The 7,480-nt window shown below is 28.6% G+C and overlaps 1 long non-coding RNA gene across 2 annotated transcripts; it reads left to right on the forward strand.

The window, feature by feature from the left end:
* Positions 1 to 966: 966 nt before the first annotated feature.
* LOC134686874 (uncharacterized) lies at positions 967 to 6,298 on the forward strand. 2 transcript variants are annotated; one of them, XR_010101681.1, is made up of 6 exons: positions 967 to 1,064; positions 1,360 to 1,435; positions 1,696 to 1,769; positions 2,034 to 2,111; positions 2,420 to 2,477; positions 2,731 to 6,298. It is a non-coding gene; the product is annotated as an uncharacterized LOC134686874 (long non-coding RNA). The 2 variants fall into 2 exon arrangements; XR_010101682.1 differs by having other exon boundaries at positions 980 to 1,053.
* The last annotated feature ends 1,182 nt before the right edge of the window (positions 6,299 to 7,480 follow it).

Raw genomic sequence — 7,480 nt, forward strand, 5'->3', positions numbered from 1 at the left:
TTTAGACTCGAATGAGGTATATTTTAATTAGAATTCACAGTAATTGTAAATCAAATGTCACTGATTTAAGATTTAATTCAAAACACATCACATCAATTTCAAAAGCCAAAATATATTCCCTATTTTGAAGCTGAAACTAATTTATTATTTCCTTTTGTTACAGATACCCAAATATGTTCCACTCCAACGAGAGGGATTTCATGGTGAAAAACTACCGGGAAGAGTCGCATGTTAGTATTTGCTAATTACAATTGTACTTTAAATTATGTTAATATAAGGGAGACAATAAAAATATGTTTTACTGTAACAGTAGCTTAGAATTGTATGATAAATTTGGTCTTAAATCAATTTCTTTTATTCAAATTTAGACTCGAATGAGGTATATTTTAATTAGAATTCACAGTAATTGTAAATCAAATGTCACTGATTTAAGATTTAATTCAAAACACATCACATCAATTTCAATAGCCAAAATATATTCCCCATTTTGAAGCTGATACTAATTTATTATTTCCTTTTGTTACAGATACCCAAATATGATCCACTCCAACGAGAGGGATTTCATGGTGAAAAACTACCGGGAAGAGTCGCATGTTAGTATTTGCTAATTACAATTGTACTTGAAACTATGTTAATATAAGGGAGACAATAAAAATATGTTTTACTGTAACAATAGCTTAGAATTGTATGACAAATTTGGTCTTAAATCAATTTCTTTTATTCAAATTTGACTCGAATGAGACATATTTTAATTAGAATTCACAGTAATTGTAAATCAAATGTCGCTGATTTAAGATTTGATTCAAAACACATCACATCAATTTCAATAGCTAAAATATATTCCCCATATATTTTAACAAAAAAATTACTGATTGGACATGAAATACCTGCAACATTTATTTTATAATTGATTTTAAGAGCCAATAGTCTATCCAAAGCTGATGCTAATTCATTAAGATTTTTTTTGTTATAGATACAGCCTACATATGTTGTGCAACTGAACAATGAATATTGTTTCATGGTAGATGGATCTCACATCAGAATGTTTAGCATGTATGGATTTGGTATGTATAACTGTACTTTAAACTATGTCTTTATGTGTGGGATAACAAATATCTGTTTTCCCCAGAATAACAGCAAAAATAACAATTTATTACAAATTGGTTTAAAATTTCTTTTATTCAAGTGTATACTGTTTTGCAGTATGTTTTAACAAGAAGGTATATAATTGTCTATATACTTGTCTCCAAATGAGGATTTTAAAGAAAAATGCATCATGAGATTAAATTTGAATAAATTGCAACTATCAGTTTTCTCTTTTTAAAGCTATTACTAATTACTAAATTATTTTTTTAACAGATACAGCCAAAATATGTTATACTCCTAGACAATGAAGATGCTTTCATGGTATACAACACTTGAGGATTATTGACATGTATGTATTTGGTCATTGTAATTGTAAATCAGATTTTTCATGGAACATCTTGAAATTTAATAACAAATTGGTCTGACATTTCTTTTTTTCCAATATTTACTATAGTAAGGTTTATTTCAATAAGAATGTAAAGAAATTGTAAATATGCTTGTCTCAAATTTAGGATTTGACATAAAATATGCGCCACTAATTTCTGAATTGAATGAACAGCAAATATTCTTTATTAAAAAATACCAATTTAAAACTTTTTGTTGTTACAGATGCAGCCTATATATGTTACTCCTCTCCAATGAAGATAGTTTCATTGTAGATAGTGCATTAGGATAAGTCACATGTAAGTATTCCACTTTAATCTATGTTTCTATTTGTTAGGTATTACAAATATTTTTCAAGTAAATGAAATAACAGATTGAGACTATATAACAAATTGGACTAAAACTTCTTTTATATTTTGATAAGAATATACAGAAACTGCAAATATGCATTTCCAATTTAGGATTTGACTTAAAACATGCATCTCATTGATTTCTAAATTGATTTACAAAAGCAAATTGTCTTGATTTTGGCAACAAATTTATATTTTTTGTTTTTGTTGTAGATCAAGCCTAAATATGTTGGCACTCCTTTACCATGAAAGATGCTTGCATTGTAGATAACACATAAGAATGAGTTACATGTAGGTATTTTGTCATTTCAATTGTTCTGAAATAATAAAAAAAAAAAAAGTTTTTCCAGGAACAACAGTTTAAAAGTTTATTACAAATTGGTCCTACATTTCTTTTATTAAATTATTTACTGTAATGATGTATATTTTCTTTTTTATATTTAATAAGAATGCTCAGTGATAGTAAAACTACTTTGTCTCGTCTCTAATTTCGGAATTGGCATTAAAAAGGCATCGCATTAATTTCTTAAGTGGTTTGCAACTGGAAATAGTCTCTTTTTAAAACTGAAATTAATGTATGTTTTTTGTTTTTGTTACAGATACAGCCTCAATATGTAACACTCCTTTACCATGAAAGCACATTGGGACAAGTTGCATGTAAGTATTTGGTCATAACAATATTTCTCAAAACTATGTCTATGTCTATTAGTTAATAAAACATTTTTGCTGGAAACAATAAACTGAAGCTTTATAACAGACATTGGTCTTAAATTTTTCTTTCATTCAGATTTATTCATGTGAAGTATATTTTTATCAGAATGTATAAAGATTGTAAATATATACCTGTCTCCAATTTAGGATTTAACATAAAACATCCATCACATTAATTTCCATATTGTTTTTGTTACAGATTCAACTTAAAACACATGATGTTTCAGTCGTATCAGGTGCAGCATGACAGCCAAACAGTTGAACTGATTATTGTGATGAGACAGTTTATTGCTTTGGAAAATCTAATTATATAGTTTATAGATTTAGATAATAAAATTCTGTAATGTTCATAATATCAGATGATAATTAGTTAAGTGCCCTCAATATGTCTTCAACGAGATATTAACATGCACAATTAAGGATGTACTGTACAAAATCTTCAACATTCTTGTTCATAAAAGTAGTTTCTGATTCTCAATTTTATAAGATATATACATATTTACCTGAATTTATTTTTAAGGTAATTGTAACAATATGACTGTATTTAGATTGTTTGAAATTCAAGTTGAGTTTCAATTATTTCTTTTCAAAATATATATATCACATTCTTCTGGTTTCAATTTTTGAAATTTAAAAATGAAATATAGCCAAAGATCAATTGAACAGTGGTGTTGTTTGAAGTTAATACCAGCTCTTCATAGTATCTTAAAATGCCTAAAATGGAAACAATGTTTAAATTTAACAAGTTACCATATCTACTGATGAAGAAATTCGAATATTGTGTATGTTCCTTTTTTGTACAAATGGACATCTTTTGAGTAATTGATTGGAACACCCAAACAATAATTTAATCATTTGGGTTTCTTCTTGTATATCCATCATTGATTTTGTAAGATAAAAATTAAAAAAAGTCATTTTGTTAAAATTATTTCTCATTTTAAAATTCTACTAAACTAATAGTTTAGTTCATGCTCCTTTTATCTATATCTTAAAAGTTTTGTGGTGGACTAAGAAAATATCAAATGATCATTTCAGAAATACACTTGATTGCAGCGCTGCATCTTCACTAACATTTAACATAGTTGGTTTTGGGTTTCTGAGCTAGTTATTGTTGGTGTGTTTCTTTGTTTTTTCTATAGAGGAATTGGCGGTTTCTAAGTCTTCAGGATATGGTTTTGTCATTCAAAGGGAACTCGCAATCTTGCAATGTAATTCTGAAATGATATACATTTGATATTTTATTTTCATTGAAAAAGAAACAATATTAAATTTGTTGCATGAACATTTGAATTATTTAAACTTTATAATTCATAATTTTTGGAAATAGAATTCAAATTGTACCTGACACAGTTTGGAAATAAAATTCAAATTGTTACTGACACATTTTGGAAATAAAATTCAAATTTTAACTGACAGTTTGGAAATAAAATTCAAATTGTAACTGTCACATTTTAGAAATAATATTCAAATTGTAACTGACATATTTTGGAGATTGAATTCAAATTGTAACTGACCCATTTTGGAAATAAAATTCAAATTTTAACTGACACATTTTGGAAATAAAATTCAAATTGTAACTGACACATTTTAAAAATCGAATTCAAATTGTAACTGACACATTTTGGAAATAAAATTCAAATTGTAACTAACCCATTTTGGAAATAGAATTTAAATTGTAACTGACCCATTTTGGAAATAGAGCTCAAATTGTAACTGACACATTTTGGAAATTTAATTCAAATTGTAACTGACAGTTTGGGAATATAATTCAAATTGTAACTAACACATTTTGATTGATAGAATTTTAAAAAAACAAGAAAATTTATGTACTTAATTTAAGCACAAGTGAAAACACAATTCCAAAATTTAAATTTTTGCTTCATTTGGTAAATTGGATTTGCAAAATCACTGATGGCTTACAAGGTTAATTCCCTTATTAGTTAGATAATGAAGTATAGTCTAGTGGACCCTGTAGACATCCTACTAAATGTATTGATATATTAAAAGTTTGTTTATATCTCAATCAAAATTTGTACATGCCTCACACACAATTGTGCAAGCAGAGTTGCATGTACTAAACAGTCGGCTATCAACTTTTATATAACAAAACCATTTCACAATCAATATTTGTAAATGCCTCACACATAAAGGTACAAGCAGAGTTGTATGTACTGGACATTGTCAGCTATTGAGTATTTTTATAACAAAACCACAGAACTGGTATCTAGGAAATTGAAATGAATCAACAATACTGTCATTTATGTTTTACAATAAAATATATTTCTCATTATATCTTACTTAAGATTTAAAGATGTACTACAGTGTCATAACACTACAAGTTACAATATATTTATAAACTGTCACTTAGTAATTTTGTATCGTGATGCAGATGTTTGTCATCATATTATTTAAAACATGGTGCATTACTTGTTTAGAGTTTTCTTTATGTATTATGACGTATGCTATTTTTAATAAACTTGTATTCATGTTTATTATGTGGATGAAAATAAAATATGATGTCTAGGTTATCAGCACAAATGTGTTTCTTTATTTTATTACAAAATATATAGTATAGTCTAGTGGACCCTGTAGACATTCTCCTAAATATATTGATATATCAAAAGTTTGTTTATATCTCAATCAAAATTTGTACATGCCTCGCACAAAATGGTGCAAGCAGAGTTGCATGTACTAGACAGAGTCGGCTATCAACTTTTATATAAAAAACCATTTCACAATCAATATTTGTAAATGCCTCGCACATAAAGGTGCAAGCAGAGTTGCATGTACTGGACATTGTAGAGTATTTTTATAACAAAACCACAGAACTGGTATCCAGGAAATTGAAATGAATTAACAATACTGTCATTTATGTTGTAGAAATATATTTTTCAACGTTTCGCAGTATAGCGGAAAAATTCTGTCTTAAAGTTTCTGTAATATTGTGTATGGGTCATAATGAATGATTCGATAGGTCAGGTGACCTTATGTTTTGTTATGTTAATTTGTTTTTCAGAGTTCGTGAAAAAATTGTCTAGGTGGTCATTCTAGCTGTAGATATCGTACAGTTAAAACTTTTTTTTTTTGCATAAAAAAATGTTTTTTTTATATAATCATGACTAAATACGGCATCATTACCCAGAAATGGCTCTTGCATTGCTCCGTGCGCAGGTTTTCAAACTATATAAGTTGGTTTTTCCTGTGCGGAGAGTGTCTGTTTATGACGGGTATTTATGATATGATATTTATCATTTGGTATGTTCTTGCAAGTTATAGATATTCATTACTATTGTTGCCGAAAGTATATTTTTTGGTTCACAAAGCTGTGTGTTAAATTACTTAGTATAGATACTATTACTGTGTTATATATGATGTAATATATGAAATTATTGTATTGTACTGAATTAAATGCTGGCTCCAGTCTGTCTGCACGGCAAAATGCATATTTTAGTTTAGTCTAATTTAGTTGATCAAAATTATTGTGTAGTTAAGGCTAATATATTTCTCATTATAACTTACTTATGATGCAGATTTAAAAATGTACTACAGTGACATAACACTACACGTTACAATATATTTAGATACTGTCACTTATTTTGTACTTTCTGTCATGATGCAAATTTTTGTCATGTTATTTTAAACGTGGTGCATTACTTTTTTATAGTTTCTTTATGTATTATGACGTATGCTATATTTGCTAAACTTGAATGCATGTTCATTATGTTGATGAAAATAAAATATGATGTCTAGGTTATCAGCAATATGAATATATTGTTTGTTTTGTTTAAGCCTATAAATTATTTTGAAAGATTCTTAAATACAATTTATTTGAAAACTAAGATTGTGTATAGTACCAGACTTATAATACAATTATATATCTCTGATAGTACTATATGAATCCTTGATAAAACCTATGTAACATCTCATTACCCCCCTCATACGGTGATGCACATATTAAACAGATGTGGTATAATGGCCAATAATACAACTCTCCATTAGAGATAAAATGACACAGAAATTAACAACTATAAGTCACCTTATGGCTTTCAACAATGAGCTAAGCCCAAACCTCCCCCAAACCGCATAGTGAACTATAAAAGACCCCAAATGATAATGTAAAACAATTCAAACGAGAAACTAACGGCCTAATTTATGGAAGAAAAACAAATATGTATCGCATATTAAAACAAACGACAACTACTGAGTTACAGGCTCCTGACTTTGGACAGGCACATTACATATAGAATATAGCGGAGTTCAACATTTTAGCGGGATCCCAACCCTCCCTAACCTGGGACAGTTTTTTAACAGTACGACATGTTCGTCCATCCCTTTGTCCTGTCTCATGTTTTCTGTCCTTTCTGATTATCGGTAATTATAATTTTTAGCTCATCTGACCCACTGGTCCAAGTGAGCTTTTCTCATCACCTGGCGTCCAGCGTCGTATTCGCTGGCGTCCATTAACTTTTACAAAAATCTTCTCTGAAACTACTGGGTCAAATTTGACCAAACTTGTCCACAATCATTATTTGGGTATCTAGTTTAAAAAATGTGTCGGTTGACCAGGCCAACCAATTGAGATGGCTACCATGGCTAAAAATAGAACATAGGGGTAAAATGTAGATTTTGTCTTGTATCTCTGAAACCAAAGTAGTATTTTGAGCAAATCCGACGTGTGGATATAATAGTTACTTAGGTCAAGATCTATCTGCCCTGGAATTTTCAAACAATTGCCCAAGCCGTTGTTTTGGTGCTGCCCCTAAATTGGTAATTTTAGGTAAATTTTGCAGTTTTTGGTTATCTTTAATATTATTAACTGATCCCTTCAGGAGTTATTGTTCTTTATAGTAAAATATATACCAAATTTTCGTAAATATTTATAATATTACAAAAATCTTCTTTGAAACCAGACAAATTTAACCAAACTTGGTCACAATCATCATAGTGTA

Source organism: Mytilus trossulus, chromosome 10 (genome assembly GCF_036588685.1).
Source record: "Mytilus trossulus isolate FHL-02 chromosome 10, PNRI_Mtr1.1.1.hap1, whole genome shotgun sequence".
Classification (NCBI taxonomy): Eukaryota; Metazoa; Mollusca; class Bivalvia; order Mytilida; family Mytilidae; genus Mytilus; species Mytilus trossulus.